Genomic DNA, 22,618 nt, shown 5'->3' with positions numbered 1-22,618 from the left:
TTCCAGTATTTATTGAGGTTAAGTAGGATATGATAAACTATGCTTTATTCTTTTAAAGTAGTGAGTTGCAGTGATTGATTTTATTCCTGAATTGTGAACTAACTTTACTTTCCTAGGATAGGCTCCATTCAATCATGATGCAATGTATTAGATTTCTTAATCTTTTACAGTGTATTTTTGAACTTATGTTTGTGAGAGATAATGGGCTACGCTTTCTTTTCTCATAATGATTTTGCCCAGTTTCTGTGCCAGGATTATAGTGGTCTCAAAATGAGTTGGAAGGCTTCTCTTATTCCTGTATTTTCTGAAAGAGTTTGCATAATATTGTTATTAATTCTTCCTTGAATGTTTAATAGAATTTACCAACTGGGCCTTAATTTTCTTTGTGAGAAGTCATTTTTTGAATTAATTTCATTAACAGATAAAGATTCAGATATTCTCTTTGGTAGATGGAGTTTTCCAAAAAGTTACCTATTTGGTTTAGTTATCGAAATTACTTATATACAGTAGCTTAAAAATTACCTTATTGTACTTTTAGCATCTATGGTTTATGATGTGATCGTGTGCAATTTGTTAATGATGTGGTTACTTTGTGCTTTTTTTCCTGATTTTCTGGATTGGTATTTATCAATTTTACTAATCTTTCCAACAGATGCACTTTTAATTCTTGTATATTTGACTTTCCATTCCATTTATTTCTGTTCCTATCTTTATAGTATTTTTTTCTACTTAGTTTGTGCTGTCAGTCTTCTTTTTGCTAGTTTGTTAAGGTAGAAACTTAGATAATTGATATTAGGTACACCTTTAAAAAAAATTCTTTCGGCCAGGCGCGGTGGCTCAAGCCTGTAATCCCAGCACTTTGGGAGGCCGAGACGGGTGGATCACGAGGTCAGGAGATCGAGACCATCCTGGTCTACACGGTGAAACCCCGTCTCTACTAAAAAATACAAAAAACTAGCCGGGCGAGATGGTGGGTGCCTGTAGTCCCAGCTACTCGGGAGGCTGAGGAAGGAGAATGGCGTAAACCTGGGAGGTGGAGCTTGCAGTGAGCCGAGATCGCGCCACTGCACTCCAGCCTGGGTGACAGAGTGAGACTCCGTCTCAAAAAAAAATTCTTTCCATTTTACAAAAGTATTAGGTTTACAGAAGAGTTGCAAAGATAGTGCAGAGAGCTCTAGTATATCCTGCAACCAGTTTTTGCCTGTTCTTAAGATATCACATTACTATGACACATTTGATACAACTTTGACCAATATTAAGTTTTTTGTTTTTTTAAACAGAGTCTCACTCTGTCATCCAGGCTGGAGTGCAGTGGCGTGATCTCAGCTTACTGCAACCTCTACCTCATGGGCTCAAGCAATTCTCCTGCTTCAGCCTCCCGAGTTGTTGGGATTACAGGCGTGAGCCAGCACGCCTGGCTAATTTTTGTATTTTTAGTAGAGTTGGGGTTTTGCCATGTTGGCCAGGCTTGTCTCAAACTCCCATTCTCAAGTGATCCACCCGCCTCAGCCTCCCAAAGTGCTGGGATTACAGGTGTGAGCCACCATGCCCAGCCATATTATTAACCAAAGTTTATACTTTATTCCTATTCCCTTAGTTTTTATTTACAGTCCATTTCCTTTCTCAGGATCCCATGACGTATCCCATATTCCACTGAGTCTCCTTAGTTTCCTCTGGACTGTGACAGCTCATTCGACTTAATGTTGCTTTAGATGACTTTGACAGTTTTGAAGGGTACTGGTCAGGTATTTTGTGGTACGCCCCTCAACTGGGGTTTGTCTAATGTGTTTTCGATGGTGGGACTGAGATTATGGGCTTTCAGGAGGAAGATCACAGCATTTAAATGCAGTTCTCATTACGTGGCCTCGAGGCATATGCTGTCAGCATGGCTTCTCCTCTTGATGTCAGTCTCGATCCCTGGACTGAGAGGGTGTTTGCAAGAGTCAGGTTTTCCCATTGCAGTGCTGTTCTTTCTCTCCTGTCCATCCTGTACTCTTTGGAAGGTGCTTACTGTGTGGAGTACACCCTTGAGGGCTGGGGACTTGTGCTGCATCTCCTTGAGGAGGAGTCTGTAACTACATAAATTAATTGGAATTATTCAGAATGGGAGATTTTTCAATGTCCCCTATCTACGTACTCAGTCGTTTATTTATATCAGTATGGATCCATGGCTATTTGTTTGATATTTCAGGTTATAAGCTATATCATTTGGGTTATAAACGACTATATGATCTATTGTGTTGGTCAGTTTGTACCATCTTTTTCTACTGGGAGCACCTGGGCTTCTGTGACATGCCCTCATCATTTCATGTGTGGTGTTTTTGCTGACTTAAAATTTTACTTTATTTTTATTTAATTTTCATACTTCTTTACTCTCTGATACTATAATATTCTCAAGGCTCATCATACACAGATGAGTCCTGCCGTAGATCTAGACTCAGCCATTTCTCCAGGGACCCCTGACTCCTTTTACAGAGGAATGGTGTTAGAAACAAAAGTGCACGCATGATGTATGCTTGCTGGTGCTGGGGTATTGTGCCTCTAGGCCCTCTTTGCTAACAGAGAAAGGAAATAGATGTATGTATTCTAACCTGTGTACATACACATTTCCAGAAGTTTTTCTATATCCATCCATCTATATCCATATTAAATTACACTTGAGTTCATTTTGACATCTCCAGCTCTCACACAGCATCACCTGGTCCATTCTTGCTCTTACACCTGACTTATCTGTAATGTCCCACTCCAGCAGTGAAAAAACTAGCTCCTACCACCTGCCATCCATTTACTCAATACCAGTATACAAGTATAGTGGGTTCTGGATTATCAGCTAATGTCCCTGTGAAACACAGCTTCACCAACTAGAGTGCAGTGCTCTGTACATTTCCTTTTGTTTTTAGTCTTACAGCTTCCACTCATTTAAAAAGCTAGTTAGATCACATCCCTGCTGCATTGAGATATGTCATACATTGATGATGCAGTAAGATTATTTTGTCATAGTCTGTATTTCATCCTGAGACTCCCTGACCTCCCAATTAGTATTTATTCGTATCTGTGGAGGTTAATTATTTGTGCTTTAAAGCTCTATGGGTTTTGGCTTAAACACAGGGTCATGTACTCACCTTTATAGTATCATACAGAATAGTTTCATAGTCATAAAACTCTCTTTCTTTACCTAGTCGTCCGTTCCTCCCCGTAAACTGCAGGTAATCGCTGATGTATTTTCCATTGCTATAATTTTGCCTTTTCCAGAATGTTGTGCAAATGGAATCATATAGTATGTAGCCTTTTAAGACTTTTTTCCTTTTTAATATAGTCATTTAAAGTTATGCATTTTCCTATAAACACTGTTTGAGCAGTATTTCTCAAATATAGATATGTCTTCTTGACACTATCATTCAGTATTGAAGTGTTTTCTAATTTCTTTTGTGATTTCTTCTTTGTATCTTGGATATATAAAAGTGTATTGCTTAATGTCCAAACACTGAAACTTTTTCTTGATATTTACATGTCATTGATTTTGAATGTATTTTCATTGTGTCAGAGAATATACTCTGTACAATTTCATTACTTTCAAATACATTACGATTTACTTTAAAGCCCTGTGTAAGTCTTTCTCGGTAAACGTTCCATGAATACTTGAAAGTGTGTTCTGCAGTATCTTACCCACACCTCAGTGAAGCTTCTCGGGCCCTGAGTCTGGGGAACATCAAGATATTCCTGATATCCCTTCCAACTTAAAGGGGAGAGATGTATTTGGTTGATAAATACCATAAGATCAAAGGTGAGATCGAATGAAATCTATTTCACTTTTGCAATGGCTGGAAGACAACTAACGACAAGATCTGGCCACCTGTGGCATGTCTAGAGCGTCATGGGCTTTTAGTCTGGACATGATTTTTCAACCCTAGTTGCTTCTTAGTTTTCCTTTCCAGATGATGAAGAGAGATGCAGATTTATGTTGATAAACTTCAACCAAATAACAAATATATACCTTGTTATTTTGTTAGTTGGTTGAAACTTATGAAGCCATCTGAATTACTTTTTGGTACAAACTATAAAACTCAGTATTTAAAGAAAGCCATAGTTTTGCATAAAACTCTTTGGAGAGACTTCTGCTTCCTTGAAGATGGTATGTATGTCCATTTTCCTCTTCTTCCTCCTAAATGCAAACAAACAAGCAAACAAACAAACAAAATACCCTAAACACAGAACTCCAGATACTGTATATAAACAAATATGAGGAGGCTGCGAAAGGTAGAAAGAAGCAGGCAGACCAGCTAAGGACCCCAGGATCCAAGGAACAACATGGTGATGAGTCCCCTGAATTTTATTTTGCTTAGTATATCCCAGACTTTTAGCTGAAGTAGCCAGCAACTCAGAAATGCCATTGAGCATCGACAAAAATCACCCCCAAGTAAAGCCTGCTCTTATCACTGAAAGAACTAGACCAGAAAAATGACAGCCTAGCAGGACAGGAAACATTTATACAATAACGCTCTATTCTATTCAAATATCTCAGACAAAACCTTGCCCCCCCACCCCCTTCGCCAGTAAAGGCCAAGTGGTGAGCCTGGACTTCTGCCCTCGCCAGGCTGTAATGAAGCACCCCCATGGGAGGGTATGGGGAGACCAAGTTGAAATCTGGGGTTTTCACCCTTGTCTGCTTGCATTGAGATCCCCCTGGCCTCCTGGTTAGGATGGTCACCCAGGGTAACAAGGCCAACCCCCACCTCCACGTTGATAGTGATGACATGTAGGGAGCAGTGATGAGGTGCCCTCACCCCTTAGACAGAGACCTGGTGGGGGCCATGAACTCTAGCCCCTTCCCAAAGTAATCAGGCATTCTTCCAGCCCTGGGGATCAGTGAGGCCGAATGAAGAAGCTGGACTTTCACCCCCACCTGGCATTGCTGAAGAAGTCCCACCACCAAGGACTTAAATGGAGACCCCTGCTGAAACACAAGATTTAAAGAAGATTCAGAGTGGTATACTATCTAAAATGTCCAGGTTTTAATAAAAAATCACTTGTTACACTAAGAATGAGAAAATTATTAAACCAAATGAAAAAAGATAATCAATAGACATAAGTACTGAAATGACTAAGATGTTAGAATTTTAAAAGAGATGTCTCAAAGCAGCTATTATGAAAATGCTTCAGCCAGAAATTGCAGACAAACTCAAAACAAATGAAAAAAACGGATAGCCTCAGCAAAGAAATGAAAATTTCATCAAGAAATAGAAGATATAAAGAGTAAGCAAATGAACATTTAGAAGTAAAAATATAATAACAGAAATAAAAATGATCTCAATGAATGGGCTCAACAGCAGAATAGAGATGCTAGAGGAGAGTCAGTGAACTTGGAGATAGAACCACAGAACTTATCCCATCTGAACAACAAAGAAAAGTAGACTAAAGAAATGAACAGAGCCTCAAAGTTCTATTGGACTGTAACAAAATATTTAACATTTGTGTCATTGGAATCCCAGAATCTAGGAAAAGTGAGACTGGAAAGATATTTAAAGAAATAATGCTGGAACCCGGGAGGGGGAGGCTGCAGTGAGCCAAGATCATGCCACTGCACTCCAGCCAGGGTGACAGAGTGAGACTATGTCTCAAAAAAACAAACCAAAACAAACAAACAAAGAAACAAACCAAAAAAACCAGAAAAAGAAAACAGAAAAAAAAAATCCCAAAAGAAATAATGGCTGAAAATTCCCCAAATTTGGCCACCCCCTTCATTAATCTTCTGTTCTAAGAAATGGAGAGAATTCCAAAAAGGATAACTCCAAAGAAATTCACACCAAGACACATCATAATTAAACTAAAAACTAAAGATAACAAATCTTGAGAGCAGCCAGGGAGAAACAACGCTCTACCCACAGAAGAATTACATTTTAAAAAAATTGTATTATTTCATCATGTTTTTGAGGTGGGGTCTTGTTCTGTTGCCCAGGCTGGAGTGCAGTGGCATGATCTTGGTTCACTGCAACCTCTAGCCTGCTGGGTTCAAGCGGTTCTCCTGCCTCAGCCTCCTGAATAGCTGGGATTACAGATACCCACACCACGTCTGGCTAATTTTTGTATTTTTAGTAGAGACAGGATTTCGCCATGTTGGCCAGGCTGGTCTTGAACTCCTGGCCTCAAACAATCCACCCTCCTTGGCCTCCCAAAGTGATGGGATTACAGGCATGAGCCACCGCGCCCGGCCAAGAACAACTTAAATGACAGAGCACATCTATCCGAATTACGAGGACAGAAGGACAAGGCACAACACCTAACAAGTGCTGGAAGAGAAACACTGCCATGTGGTTTCTAAACCCAGTGGAACTATCCTCAGCAATGAAGGGGAAATAGTGACATTCTCAATTAGAAGAAAGAGAAATAATTTGTCATTAATAGACTTAATTTTAAAGATAACCTAAAGGAAGCATTTCAAACAGGAAGGAAATAGTAAAACAAGGGATCTTGGAGCGTCAGGAACATGGTGAGAGCAAAATATGGGAAAATGCAATAGGTTTTCCTGCTTCTATTGCATCTTCTAAATTACATTTGACGACTGAAGCCAAAATTATAAGACTGTTTCATGTGGGTCTCAATATACATAGAGGAAATATTTAAAACAATTATATTAAGTGGAAGAGTGCAAAGGGAGGTAACATTTCTATTCTTCACCAGTACTGGTAAAATTTTGATACCGGTGGATTTTGATTTTATATATATATATACACATTCATGTATATATATATATTCATATATATTTATATATATTCAAATAGTTGCTCTGGGTATTTATATAGGAAGACTATATATATGTATACACATATTTATATTTTCTTCCTATATAAATACCCTATATATATAATATAGGGACACATATGTATATATATAAATATAGGAATACACATATATATGTGTAATAGGTTTTTATATATATATATACTTCCTATATAAATACCCAGAGCAACTATTAGAAAAGCTATTGAAAGAGATATACCCTAAACCACTCCAGAGAACTTCCAGTTTCCAGTCCTCATGTCAGAAGCTTGAAGCCATCCCTCTGTCCTAACAAGAAGTAAAAAGTGGGGCACAGTGAAAATCAACAACTCTTAGATCCTTCAGAGACTCGGGCTCACAGGACAGCGGCCCCAAACGTTGGAGAGACAGGTGGATACAAAGAGTCACGACTTGTTGGAGCAGAAACCCATGAAGAAAACCTGCAAGACATAGGAGACATGAAAAATCTTTCAATTAAAGTGTGACATAGGGAATGGGAAGATAAAAATAATCATCAGTCTATTCTTGTCTCTTTTCTCTTGAGGCAGCTTTCATTTCTCAGTTTGGCAGAGACGGACGACACAAAGCTATGGTGGTCAGGCTCCGAGAAAGCGGCCACCTCCTTGCAACCCAGGGAGTGAGTCTTCAGCTCCTAGCCTTGCACAGTCTCCTTCTGAAATCAAATTAATCTATTAAGCCATGACGTGAAACTATAGGTTTTATATAGCATCATAAATCCCCGGAAATTAACTTGCTCTAAGCTTTGGCCTGGGGCAGCTCTCAGCAATGAAAGTCCTCTCTGAAACTTAATAGTTGTTTAAATATTTCCTGCTAGCTTTTTTACTCTCTCTCTGTCTCCTTCCATCCAACTAAAGGGGAAAATTTCTAGAGGAAGAAAAAAATAAATAAGAGAGTTTCACTTTATCTTTAGAGCAAATTCTCCTTCCCACTTTGGATATGCAGTGTCAGGGATGTTTTATGTCCTGGGACAAAAACAAGGGCATTTCTCTTGCTGGGCTCACTGAGAGCTCCAGTAAACGCCGGGCTTGAGGGGAGGCTGAGTGTGGGCCTTCCCGACGACTGTGGCTGAGCCCGAGAAGCTGGTACTTCCAACGGGCCATGTTACTGTGGGCAGAAATTCCAGAGACAGCGTAATGGAATTCAGAAATTCACAATAAGTTTAAGAGTTGTATGAATGTCAACCGTAGTCATTGGTGAGATGGTGGTTGAGCCCCTGCCACGTGCCTGGGACACCCATGGAAATGATCATTTCCTCCCCATGGAAACTGTTCCACTCCTTGTGTCATCAGTGGAATGAAAGAACTTCGAAGCTGAGCACCGGCCAGCCCAAGACCACACAGCTGGGAAGGGGAGGAGAGATGGGACATTTTTCCAAGTCCACCTGACTCCAGAGTCCATCCCTTTCCCCTATGTTGTTGACTCTAGAACTTTATAAAGGAATAATCCTTCTCAGTGGCGAGTTTCCCAGGATCACAGATAATAAGTAGTGGTATATTCAGCATATTTGCATTCAAAAACTTTACACTGAACAAAAGCAGCTATAAATTAAAAAATAAATTTGCATTTCATTCATGACAACCTCTACATACATTTGGAAGTTAACTGCACTTCTATGGGCAAGTTAGTCGGACAATGCTTGGGACATATGTAGATCTAAGAAGCCTGCAATAAATTGGCTTTATGAAAAGCAGGTGCAGCTACAATGTCTCTGGGGTCACTCCCCCAGGGCCATGGTTCCTGTGCTCACAAGGAACAGGTCAGGGTCTGTGGATGGGGTCCCTGTGCTGTGTCTGCTGTCCCTGTGGGTACTTGAGAAGAGGTCAGGCTATGTGGATGAGGACCCTGCTCTGTGTCCACTGTCCGTGTGGATGCATGGGGACAGGTCAGGCTCTGTGGATGGGGACCCTGCTCTGTGTCTGATGTCACTGTGGACAGAGGTCAGGCTATGTGGATGAGGACCCTGCTCTGTGTCCACTGTCCGTGTGGATGCATGGGGACAGGTCAGGCTCTGTGGATGGGGACCCTGCTCTGTGTCTGATGTCACTGTGGACGCATGGGGACAGGTCAGGCTCTGTGGATGGGGACCCTGCTCTGTGTCTGATATCCCTGTGGACACATGGGGACAGGTCAGGCTCTGTGGATGGGGACCCTGCTCTGTGTCTGATGTCCCTGTGGACACATGGGACAGGTCAGGCTCTGTGGATGGGGACCTGCTTTGTGTCTGATGTCACTGTGGACGCATGGGGACAGGTCAGGCTCTGTGGAAGGGGGACCCTGCTCTGTGTCTGATGTCCCTGTGGACGCATGGGGACAGCTCAGGCTCTGTGGAAGGGGGACCTGCTTTGTGTCTGATATCCCTGTGGACGCATGGGGGACAGGGTCAGAGCTCTATTGCTGTCATCTATGGCAGCCCTTGAGGAGATCTGCTCACATTGTCATTCAAGGACATCCTTTTTTCTTCTGAGATAACAACGAAGTTAACCATGATGAATAATAAAGAACATAGTACAAGTTCAGTGTCTTCCTTGCTTATAACGTAGTGTATATATTTTGTGAGGACAAGTATTTGTAATTTTGAAGCAGTCTTTTGAGAATGTCAGTTGGTCCAGCAAAATAGCAAAGACAGCTGCTGAGGGACTGCAGGTTTTAAAAAGTTCCACAAACTTTTTAAATAGCTAATTTTATTCTTCAAAGCCACACTAGGAAGCAGGTAGTCTTGTCTGCATTTGTATATGAGAAGATGGAGACACAGAGGGTAAGTTACTTCCCCACATTGATACACCTGGTATATATTTCTTGTTCAATATTTATTTTTCCAAGTACAAATATATTTTATTCATGTATCTCAAAGATGACACAGAAATTGGAATTGACTGTCATCACCAAACCTTTCCAGATTAAGGTATAGTGGACACTTCAGGGTGCTGCCCAGAACCTCTCCTCTTCAGGACTTCCTTCTCTTCATGTCTGGGAATTTGAAGGCCGACATCTTGCAGCTGAGCTCTTGGGTGAAGAGAGCACCAGCCCCTTCTCAGGGGAAGCCTGAATGCAACAGTTGATCAGTGCAGAAACAGGAAGGCTGGTCCTCCTCGCCCTGACTCTGCACATTCATCTCAGCTCCAGAGTTGCCTATGGGATGGGCTGAGGCCTTTGCTGCTGCTGCCGCACACAGTTTCTCTCTCTACCCAGCCCTGCGCCCACCCTCCATCTGGGTACTCATCCTGAGGACCCACTTCCTACATGCACATCTCTGTCTCTGGTGGGCATTCAGGGAAACAACTCAACCCGTGACATAAGGAGCAGTGGCTCGTGGTGTCTGCCCCAGAGGACGGAGACCCAAAGTGCCTTGCTCTTTTGGAGCAGTCTGCGGAATTCGTGTGTTGCTGGCAGGGGAGTTACTGTGTCTGTGCCATACAGGCTTTGCCATGTTGTCCTTCTTGCCTGTCTGAACATTCAGAGACAAAGCACCTTGAGCAGGCAGATGATTAAGTGAAAATAATACCTTAAAAATGTTTATTATTTCTTTTTTTATCAAGTAGGGAATACATTGGTATTTTGGTGTCCCCAAATTCCTATCTTATTTCAATTAATAGAATCAAAGTCAGATAGGCAACTCATTTGGATATTTCTCCATATAATTATCCTGCTTTGGAAAACATTGTTTTTTAAATCTATTTTCGAATTTTCATAGTAAGTGGTCAGAAATTAACACTCTAAAAGATGAAATTTTGGTGCTACTACAGGTCGACCATCTGGGACTATCAGAAATGCTTGTGACCGGAAGTGTTTTGAATTTCAAGTGTTTTCAGATTTTGGAATATTTGCGTTATACTCTTCTTATGGTCGAGTGTCTCTGTTCCAGTAATATGAAACCTGAAAGGCTCCAGTGAGCATTTCCTTTGAGCAGCGTGTTTGAACTTGAAGCATTTTGGATTCCAGATTTTCAGATTAGGAATGCTCACCCTGTGTCTCTAATTTATCAGGTTATTGTCTCGATTTTGTTGCCACTGGGCTCTCCTGTGGTGGTAGACCAGGAGACCGGACACGTTCTTCAGGTGCACACTTTTGGATACAGATGTTACTGTCATTTTTATAGTTTTCCCTTTCAAAGTTATTTAAAAATTAATAAAACAAGCCAACAGAAAATTTAACATATTCAAAGTATCCTAATTTCATGGCTTTCTATTCTTATATATTGTTTTCTTTAATCTACATTTTTGGATTTAATTTGCTGCTATGTTTCTAGAACCTTGAGATAGAAGCTTACTTTTAAAAAATCTGTACATTTAAGGTTATATGTGTTCTTTCAAGCATTTTCAGCTGCATTTCACAAACTTTAATGTGATCTTATTCATTTCTTAAAGTTCAAAATGTTTTCTAATTTCACTTGTAATCTTCTTTCACACATGAATCCTTTAGAAGTTATTGGCTTAATTATCAAACAACTTAGGATTTTCTTGCCATTTTACTTTTGTGACTTGTTTCTCACTTAATGTGATCAGAGAAAATATTCAACCTTTTGAAATGTTTTGAATCCTGCTTTGTTAGTCAGCATATGATCAAATTTTATCATGTCCCATGCGTACTTACAAAGGACAAATGCTCTGTTATCATCTGACTCACTCTTCTATACTTGCTGATTAAGTTGCTCTGCCCATAAATGACATGGCTGGGACTTGAGCCCTGGTGTTCCAATTCTAGAATTCATTCCTTTAACCATGAAATTCTCCTGTCTCTCTTCAAGATCCTGGGTAAGCACCGCACCCTAAGGTACCAGATTAGTAGCCTGTGTTTGGAAACAGGGGTCTTGGCAGGAGTCTCTTTGGTTGTCTTGAGAAATGAGGAAGGTGGAGCTGTCAGTCATTGCACAGTCTGTATTTAGGAATACACCATGCAAGAGCCATGAACAATGTATATTTAGGAATATGCTGCATAAGAGTCATTGCACAGGTTGTGCAGGAAAACATCATGCAGGAATCATCGCACAGTCTGTATTTAGGAGCACACCCTCCAGTAAGGCAACCTGAGATGTTGAAGATAAATCTAGAGAAAATGAATGCTGTCACAAGATTCTCCGCTATTAGTTTTCCATTGCAATGGACACAAATGTAGTGACTTAAAGACAACACAGATTTATTATCTGATGGTTCCAGGGGTCGGAAGTCTGACACATTTCTCACAGGGGTGCATTTCCTCCTGGTGGCTCCAGGAGAGAGTCTGTTTCCTTGCCTTTTACAGCTTTTAGACAGGCCCACATTCCTCGGCTGTGGCATGTTTCCCGTTGTGAAATCCAGCAGTGTTGGGCTGAGTCCTCTCATGCTGCCATCTCTCCAGATCTCCCTTCTGCTTCCTTCTTCCACTTATAAAGACCCCTGTGATGACCTTGACCCACCCAGATAATTGAGAGATAATTCAGGAGCATCTCCCTATGTGAGGTAAGCCGAGTCAGAGCCTCAGCTGCACCTGCAAGCTCCACTCCCCTTTGCCATGGAACCTGACACATCCGCAGGTTTGAGGGAGTAAGGCCTGAATTTTTTTTGGAGCCCGTTATTCTACCTACTACACCCTCAATCATAAGCTGAATTCCTGTTACTCTGGAATGTAGCTCCCTCAAAGATTTTAAATAATAAGAAAAAGCCAGATGAATGCATTCAAAGAATGGAAGAGGGATCCCAGGAGAATACAAATGGCCAATAATCGGTGAAAACTTCTCAGCCTCACTAGTCATTTGGAAAATGCAAATTAAAACAGCAAGATCCCAAATCTTCATCTCATTTTAAAAATCAGATTGGCAAGAAATGTTTGTTGGATCAATGAATTTTGTTTAAGAATGGGAAAAGGCTTGTAGTATATCAGAACCTCCAAACCCACCCGTAGAGGCAGGTGTTTCGGGAAGTCTGGATGTGGTAAGGCTGCCCTGTGGTAGCTGGCACTGGTGCAGTGACACTCGAGGCCACAGTGCTAGGATCCAGCAATGTGCAGCCCTGGGCCTGTGTGCGCTGAGCCAAACAAGACCCAGGTCCTGGCAGGACTGGCCCGGAGGCTTCCAGGGAAGAAGTGGGCATCACTCTGCATTCTTCCCTGTGAAAGTGGATGTCACCCTACATCAAAGCATTTCTGGATTTCTCACATTTCTGCTTGTCCTCCTCATGAATAAAACCTGAGGAATCAAATAAAAATCTCTTACAAAAAGAGAGATCAATTCTGGGCGATGACCTACCCTATTTATTATGTATACAGTTTTCAGTCTCAGTAGATTTTATTAAAAAAAAAAAAGCCCTGTCCTATATTGTATTAAAGACCATTGTATAGTATTGATTTTCTTCTATGATAAACTGGATAAAGGGAAAATGCAGGAAAGACACACTCCACAAACTCTATGCAATGAGATTGGACTTCCCCCAGTAATCCTGTTTTGAAATATATATTTGAAAAACAGAATTCCCAGCTGAAAAGAAAGATATTCTGAAGGAATTAATGTCACATAGGGCTCAAAATGAAAGCTGAAAAATACATCTCTAAATCGAAGTCAACAGCAATGAGCATGCCCACAAGTGTTCCCTGCACACCTGCCCGCCACCGCCTCTCATCTCATGGACCCTCTTCACGCTCATCTGGGTCGCCTCTTCAATTTTGTAGGTTGCAGATTTTATTACACAACGAACCTCCTGCAGGCCAAGCTGTCATCTGAGAGAATTATCTTGTAAGGAAGGCATTCCCAGCCCTCCTTTCCCGCCCACCTCCTAGAGAAGGAGGTGGAGGCAGCCCCACACCCCACGTCTCTACCATGGGGAAGTCCAGATCCCCACGCCACGCACAGGTCCCCGGCATCACTCAAGCTGTCCTCTCAGGACAGTGGCCACCTCCGATTGTCCCTCCTTTCTTCCAGCCACCACCGAGGATGCCACTTCCTAGCAAGAGTAGACAAGAAGGAGCAAAAGTCATCAATCAAACAAACCAACCCTTTGCAGATTATTTCTGAAGAACATTAGCTCCAAGGAAATGTTAATGATTCCAGGAAATGTTAATAGCATCCATAAAATGTTTGGGAAAGGTTGTATTAAACACAATTAAAGAGGTTTCTGTACTCCAATGGCATCCTAGTTCCTGGAGTTCTAGCAGCATATTTTATTCATCAGGTATTTTTCTTTGAAGATTTAGCTGTGCCATATAAGAAATAGAACTCTCAATAAAATAATCATTTCAAAAATAAATGATAGGAGCAGGAAGAGCTGATTTGTTGAGCACTTTCTTTGTATGTACATGTGCATTAACTTGTTTAGTCTCCACACCAACCCCCAAAGGTGGATTCTCTTATTGTCCCCACTGAACCGAGGAAAAAACTATTAATGCTTCAATGTAAAGATAATTTACATTCTAAAATATCAATTCTAGTCAACTAAAGACAACCATTAAAAGGGAAGGTTTTAAACTATGGGATCTGTCCTCTTAGAGTCCTGGGACCAGTACAGTGTGGAGTGAAGCCCTGGCCCGTGAGCCTACTGTCAGCGCTGCCCGTTCCTGGGTGTTTTCCAGGAACCAGGTTGTGAGTGGATCCCATCAGGAATCAGGGGCCCCTCAGTGGGAGCTGAACAGAATTTAATAAGGAGCTCTTTATAGAGTGGGGTGGGTAATGAGGGCAATAAGGGAGAGGCGAAAACCCAGGGCCTAGCAGCTGCAAGAGACCTTCACCACCCGTTAACCTAAAGGGTTAATGGTGACAGTGGGCATGTTGAGGGCTGTGACCATGGGTAAGGGGTTGGCTATTGAGAGCCATGGCTGTGGGTAAAGGGATGGAGTAGTGATCCAGGGGGAGATGTACCCCACACTCCCGCTCCTCACCTCCTCACCTGTGAACACGTTCTGTCATGTTCACAGCTGTATTCCAGACAATCAGAAAAAGCCTGACACAATGAACTAAGCATAGGAATGCATCATCTATGTCTAGAGATGCTCCTTCCCCAGCTAGGGTTTGGAATTGCTTGGATTAAAATGCAGGAACGTCCCAGGCTTAGTCTGATAGGACATGGTGCCTATTACAAAATGGCGGACAGGTTGGAAAATGCCTCTGGAAGCAGCCTGGAGTCACGGTGGTGCTCAGAACAAGGGACCAGAGGCCACAGTTCAAATCTGCCTTCCTTAATTACTTGCTAGATATGCAACCATAGGGTATTTAACTTTTCTAACTTCTCTTAAAAAGTATGATAATGATGATGATGTTGGTGATATGGATATCACAGAGCCATGGAAAGAGTAAATATGATTAGATATTAACTGTCCAAAAATAGCTTGTTCGACAAATGTAGTCCAGGAAATGGTCTCTTCTTCCTTCCTTCCTAGCTTTGGAGGTAGAAATCTTAAATTTATAGGCATGGGGTATACTTGGAGCCTTGTATACTCTGTCTTCATTGCAGCCTGTTTTAAAATTCCAGATCATCTGGGAGAATCGTTACCCAATACAGTAACAGGAATAGTGAAAGAGGGCTCTCAATCTTCCCAAAGGCCTATCTCTGTGACTGCATCACAGGTAATGAACTTGATGATCATGAAAGCACAGTACAGCCCGTGTCTCCCTGTGCTGTGCTGAGAATACACTGCGGGGCTTTACTGGTTGACTTACAGTGGGATTGGCATTGCTTATGATTGAAAAAGAATCAGAGTAAACTCAGCCCCTCATTCCTTGGCTTGCCTTCTACCCTTTATAAAACTGCATTGTCTAATGTAGTAGAAGAGAATAATTTGGACTAGATTTAGCCCTTTGGTGGAAATGAAGTTTTGGAGAGTAATACTACTAAGGAAAGAGTTCGCTTCTTACCTGCTTCCCTGCCTTCTCCCACCCAGCTGGGATGCCCATTTTTCTCCCCTCTGCCCCGATCATTTAGCTTAGCAACTCTTTGTTGAGTGTCTCCTCTGTGCCAGGTTCCACACTGGGTGCTGGGACCTTCTTGCTGTATGCACACAGCTCTTGCCTCCAGAGCCCAAAGTCTAGCAGTGCCCCAGCAAGTTTCCACTGGGAGGCCTTCTTGGGACTGTGAGTCACTCCAGAGCCCTTTGTGACTGTGGTGCATGGGTGACATCAAGTTTCTGTAAATGCACTTTTACAGTCCTACTTCTGAGTGCAGGCATCCATGGGAGAGAATGTCTGTTGATTTGCACCAGTTAAAATCTGAGTTCTACTGTTGTAGAAAACCACCTAGGTTGGTGTAATCAGAAGAGGCAAGTGGTGGAAGACACTGGGTGGAAGATGAGTTCCCTAGGGAGGCTGGAGAGGATGGCGGATGGGATGCAGGCAGAGTGATGCCTTGAATGACTCCACAGCCTGTTCTCATAGGACTGACCTTGCCAAGCCGAGGTCACATGCTTGCACCTCTGCTGCTAGGGAGACCAGTTTCTGGTGTCTATCTTGCTAAGCCGCAGAGCCACAGGAAGAGCTTGCTCTGCTGTGGGACGGGTGTTGAGATGACAAATCTGTGTGGCAGGCTTTGTTCCATTCTTGCCTGCTACCCAGACGGTGGCATCGCCTTCTCTCCTGGTCTTTCTCACCCCTCCCAATTTTATGACAGTCAGGTCACATAAAAAGGCCCCCTTTAAGTCTGTGCTTATTCTGCTGTCTAATAAATGCAATACTTCATGAGCACATTCCCTAACTACACAGTCCTCTGTGTGTGATGCAGCACCTCTGGTCACCCGGGGGATGGCTGCAAAAGGAGAAGGAAGCCCAGAGAAAGAGAAGTTTCTTCCAGTTGGTCCCTCAAAGGCCCCGTATCAGGATCCCCTCACCTGTCACCAAACACCGCTGATGGATTCTGACAAATGAACAGAGATTTTACCATGCTGGACTAAGAACCGCAGTACTACATAGAAAAATGGGTGCCCACTGCATTTCATGAGGACCTTTCTAGAAGACGGGAGAACAATCATCAGGACATTTAGTGTTGAAGAATAATTTACAAGCCTTGCTGAGTTGTCCTGGTCAGCAATAAAGATTAAAAATTGCATGCTCTCCAGAAGAAAAAGAAGATCATGGCAAAGATTACTTTAAATCAAACTTTTGCAGCTTCTAGGAAGAGCTGAGCCCTGGAGCACTCTGGAGCCTAGCTGAGTTGGAATGAGCCTGGCAGTGGGAGTCCCAGCCAGTCACATGGCCCTCATTCTTGCAAACATGAGAAAATGGTCTTCAGTGACTGCTCACTGTATGAGGTCAGGAGAGGGTTTCAGGAGGCCTTTGGGTCATTGGCCAAGATGATCGTTCTGAGTGGAGAAGCCATGCCGGGTTGCTGGTGTAGACATGGAGCCATGCCGGGTCACTGGTGTAGACAGGGAGCCATGCCGGGTCACTGGTGTAGACAGGGAGCCATGCCGGGTCGCTGGTGTAGACATCTAGCCATGCCAGGTCGCTGGTGTAGACAGGGAGCCATGCCAGGTCACAGGTGTAGACACAGAGCCGTGCCCGGTCGGTGGTGTAGACATGGAGCCGTGCTGGGTCGCTGCTGTAGACACGGGGCCATGCTGGGTCACTGGTGTACAAATGAGATAGGGGGGATGATTAGAGGTGTGGGCTCTCCTTTCCACTGCCAGGAAGTTGCTCTACTGCATGGTCAGAATCCTCAGGACCAGGAGAAGGTGGACCTCACCCTGGTGGTGAGTGGCTTTAGGAATTTTGCTAGAATTGCTAGAAACGGTGGTATCCTGACATTTCCATTGTTCCCTTGCCCTTGTTGCCACTGAGAATGGCAAGGACCCACGGAGAAGGCTTAGGATCAGACAAGAGGGTGAGAACAGCGACCACCTGGGCAACAGTGAGGAAGGATGGCTTCAACCTCCACACACCTGCCACACTCCTGCCAAAGTGCTGCACAACATACGTGACAGGCAAATGCATACGGATAATGTTGTAATCACTAAGGACAAGCTGACTTTGAGTCCAGCTCAGTATTAGTGGGTGTGACTGTAGAGTGTTGGAAGTGTGGAATGGAGTTACTGTAAGAAGTCAGGGGTGGGGAGGCAGGGCTTCTCCAGGGAAGAGAGTCTCCACAATATCACTAATGACTGACCCGGAATGAGCACAAAAGGGAATTGAGGAAATGCGCCTACATTTGGCAAAAAAGGATATTCTGTTGAATATTGGCCTTCGGTGGCCAATTTCAGGAGATTAAAGTGGATAGAAACCCAATGTGAGAAAAATAAAAGTGCTCATTCACTTATGAATGTTAGGATGAAAATGGAGTAAAAAAAAAAAATGATAGTTGGTGAATGAGAGTAAAATTGTTGTGTATTTTATGCTGTCTTTCCACTGGGGGTTGACTAGATGCAGAACTCTTTAGGACCCAAGATTTCACATAATGGACCCGGGAAGCTGGATTTGCTTCTCTTGACCCATTTATGTGGCCATCTATACAACCCATTTCCATGGCATGGCGGCGGCTGCTGTCAGAAACCTCACACTCACTGCCTTCATCGCTTTCCTAATAAATGGTAGAAAGCGACATGCATGGATTTCAATAATAACTGAGCAAAAAGGGCAAACGCAGTCAGCTCCAGGAAAAAATCCCACACAGAGGACAAAAGAACTCTGTGATGAGATGTTCTGTTTCTTTTTTTATTGGATCCAGCTGGAAAGCGTTGATCGTAGAGAAATGAGACCCTCCTCGTGGTTACCTCTAGGCATTGCACTATTGTAGAGAAACGAGACCCTCCTCCTGGTTACCTCTAGGCACTGCACTTGCATGGAGGCACTTGTGTTAAACTACACAGAGGAGATATGATAAGGGCAAGAAAAGACAAAGGCTAAAAAACGTTAGTGACTTTATCTTAAACTGTATCTCGAGTGATTAACAGGTAAATTTTATAAAAGATCAGTATTTCCTACATTTTTCACATTTGATGACTTTTTACCATTACTTAAAACATGTTTCGCTATACCACACTACATTACACTGGATGAATTTCACTACACTACACTACACTACACTACACTACATTACACTATATGACTGGATGTCACTAAAACACCACGAAGCACAGAAGCTTACATGTCGAACAGGTAATAGCCAACTCTGTAGAAAACAAAACAATACAAGATCGCAGCGTGGAGAGAGTCCTTTTCTCTTTAAGTGCAATGGAGTCCACGCCAGACCACAGAACATGAGACACTTTTCTCAACCTAAATGGTCCATTAATTCGTTCACTGTTTAGCAAATGAGGGTGCAAATTCATATCCTTTATCAACACAGAGTAAGGTATGTTATTGGAACACGGGATCTGTACATTAAAGTATTTTAGTTGGCCGGGCGTGGCGGCTCACGCCTGTAATCCCAGCACTTTTGGAGGCCAAGGTGGGCAGATGGCAAGGTCAAGAGATCAAGACCATCCTGGTCAACACAATGAAACCCCGTCTCTACTAAAAACACAAAAATTAGCTAGGCATGGTGGCATGCGCCTATAGTCCCAGCTACTCAGGAGGCTGAGGCAGGAGAATCGCTTGTACCTGGGAGGTGGAGGTTGCAGTGAGCCAAGATCGGACTCCAGTCTCGCGACAGGGTGAGACTCCATGTTACACACACAAAAAGTATTTTTGTTAGAAGTGACTTGTTTCATTGCTTTAAAGCACCCCCTTTAAGAGGAGATGGTTGATATTCTCTTCTTTTCAACAGCCTGTTTGTACAGTTACTGGTCCATACCTCAATCCCAAACTCCACGACATCTGGGAAAAGGACAGGCAGAAGTGTGTGTTTGGGACAGGAACAGGTGAACACAGGGAAGAGTGTTGACTTCTCATCTCCTTGTGAAATACGGATATGTTTTTACAATTCCCTATCCATTTCTTATGACTGAGGTCAAGGATCACCACAGTCAATAAAGAACATGCCATCTGGTAGTACAAGGCCACGTCGCCACCCAGGTATGGGCAGAGGCTGCACTTCAGAAACGTACACACTGATGCAGTAGAGTCCTTTTGTTTCCCAGTGGGGAATGGCGAGACATTTACAATTTCAGCAGGCCGTTTTCATCAACACTGGCCGTGGTTCGTCACTAATCTCATAACCGGTTTGATAATGTTAAAAAGTCAATAACTGGCTGGAAGCAGGAGCAGGAGCAATCCACACAGTGTGAGGCAGGTCCTAAGTGGAGAAAGGATATATTACAAAACTCAAGGGGCCTTGACAGCACTGCTGAACAGCTCGGAAAGAAAGTGAAGCTAGGTGCTCACCAGCATAAATTCCGGGGGGATTAAAGGCTTGCATCTTTAATAGATTATAATCATAGATGTATTAAAAAAACACAGAAGTAAATATTTCCATAATCCTGGGAGAGGGACTTCTGAAGTAGAAACCAGAAGAGGGAAAGGGCTGATTTGATTATGCAAACATTTTCAACATTCACACATAAAAATTACTATAAACGAAATTAAGAACCAAAGTTTAACTCAGGAAAAAATTTCAATCAAATAGAACTGGGTTACTCTTCTCCAAACCTAAAGAAGTCTGAGTGATCATTAAAAAGATAAACACCTCAATACAAAAATATGCACAAAGAATATGCACAGTTAATTCCTATCATAAGAAATACAGATAACTAATAAGCCCATCAAATGCTTTGTAATAAAAATACAAATGTAAATGAGACACCATTATTTTGCCCATTAAATTGACACCAATTTTTTACATAAGCAAAAATACAGCAAAATTTATATTCATGAGCCTGTAAGGAAATGAACAAAAGCAAGAGTGAATTAACAATAAGGATTAAAATCTCACATGCTTTTCTGTTGTGCTATTATTTCTTCACCTAGGAATTTAAGAAAAACAAGGATGCTCTAATATGCAAGTATAGAACACATGGAAAATGATTTCTATCTAAAGATGGACTGTTTTTATCCAGAGAGAAGCCCTTGGGTAGGCAACTCCAGGGCTTCATGGCACTCTCACAGGAGGGCTCAGGTGGGCCTCTATGCAGACCCGCTGCCCCCTCTCATGACAGCAAGGTGGCTGCTAGGGTTCGAAGTGGCACTTTATACACAACCAGAGCCAAAGGTTAGAGGAAGAGGTGGTTTCTTCCTGAGGATCTGAACTTTCATTTTCATGGAGGAGCAGCTTTCCTAGACTGTCTTGGTCAACTTAGCTTTTCACCCGGTTGGCCCATGTCCAACTATATCACATGTCCATTCTCTAGCTGCAAGGGAGGCCACTGAATGGTTCCTAGACATTTTTAGGGTCTATTGTGAGAGGCAAACTGTCAGCAAAGAGCACAGGCAAAGAGATCGACTGGTGGGGTGATGGAACACAGTCTCTCACAGGAAATCAGGATGACACCAAGGTTTTTCTCATTACTGCAATGTTGCTAGAGTAGGAAATTGGAAAAAATGTAACCAATGAACACATAGTTATAGTCAAGCAAGATGGTGAAATACTATTGCCATATTCCAAGTAATACTACAAAGGAATACTTACTGACATGGAAAGATTCGTGCTCGTGACGCATTAAACAGGCTACAAAACAGTATTTGCCATCTAACCCTAGCCCATACAGACTCTCATCCATATACTTACACCCTTACACATAAACATACACATACACACAAGGCATTCAAGATAGCTGTGGATCATTTGAAATCCCTCTTATCCAGATGTGGGGGTCTATGGTCCTTCTCTTTACATCTGAGCTGGCCTGTGCCTGCTTTAACCGATAGAGACCAGCAGAAATGATGTGATGCCAGTTCCAGGCACAGCCTTCATGAGGAATTGCCCCTCCCCTGGGCCTCTTGGAAGCACGAATGTGCTAGAGTCAGCTCCTACCAACACATAGGAGCCCATCATTAACATTTCAGGAATTCTGTCATGTACTATCATGAGAATAACTTGAAACTGGCAACGTTCATCAGGATGCTGGTGCCCTCCTCCAGGAGAGATGTGCCACTCAACTGCTGGAGAGCCTCGAGTCCACCTGCAGAGGGAGAGGGCCCCCTGCCCACTGGAGTCAGCCTCCTGCCGTCCCTACCGTGTGGCTGAAGAAGCCTTGGGTACTACAGGTCAGCCCTGTTGCTACCTGTGTGCTATTAAGTCAAGTTGGGTGGCCCCATATGGAAGAGAAGGATTTCCCAGATGAACTCTATTCAATTTCCTGACCCATAAAGTAGTGAGATATAATAAAATGCCTGCTATTTTAGCTCTTGGATTTTTTTAAAGTATAATTTTAAACCTGACAGATAACTGGTAGAGCCATGAATAGTGACTATTTCTGAAATAAATGGTTAGCCTTTATTTTATTCTATTTCTTTATCTTCATACTTGCATCTTTTTATGAATATTAATACTAATATAATAAGAAACATGGCTCATCAAATGGCTCATCTATAGGGGAAATAAGACATTGTGAGAGGTGCATGGTTGCTTCTAGAAAAAATGTCTTCTTCCTCAATTGTGGGCCTGTTTCCACAGTCCTGGCCAACAGACCTTTAATTGCAGGTCTTCTCAAAGCTGTGCACAGTGGTAGATGCTAAAGCCAAAAGCAGAGGAAGTGTTTCATGGTTGCGGAAAGAGTGTTTGGCCCTGGAACCCACCATACCTGAGGTTGACCAGCCATGTGACAAGGAACAGGTAGCTCATCCTCTTTGGATCCCAATTTCCTTGTATGTAAAATGGGAAGTAAAAAACTTCTGATTTTTCAAGGTTTCCGTATGGATCAAACAGCATTAGGTGTGTAAAATGTCTGGCCCTGTACCCAAAAGAATGTTAATAGCAAATCAACAATCATGGTTACTGTTTCGCGGATGACACATGGGAACTACCCTTAATTATAGATTAATTGACAGGAGACCCAA

The sequence above is a fragment of the Colobus angolensis genome, unplaced genomic scaffold (genome assembly GCF_000951035.1).
Source record: "Colobus angolensis palliatus isolate OR3802 unplaced genomic scaffold, Cang.pa_1.0 Scaffold20, whole genome shotgun sequence".
NCBI classification, from domain to species: domain Eukaryota; kingdom Metazoa; phylum Chordata; class Mammalia; order Primates; family Cercopithecidae; genus Colobus; species Colobus angolensis.
Note: the sequence above shows the minus strand (reverse complement) of the source record.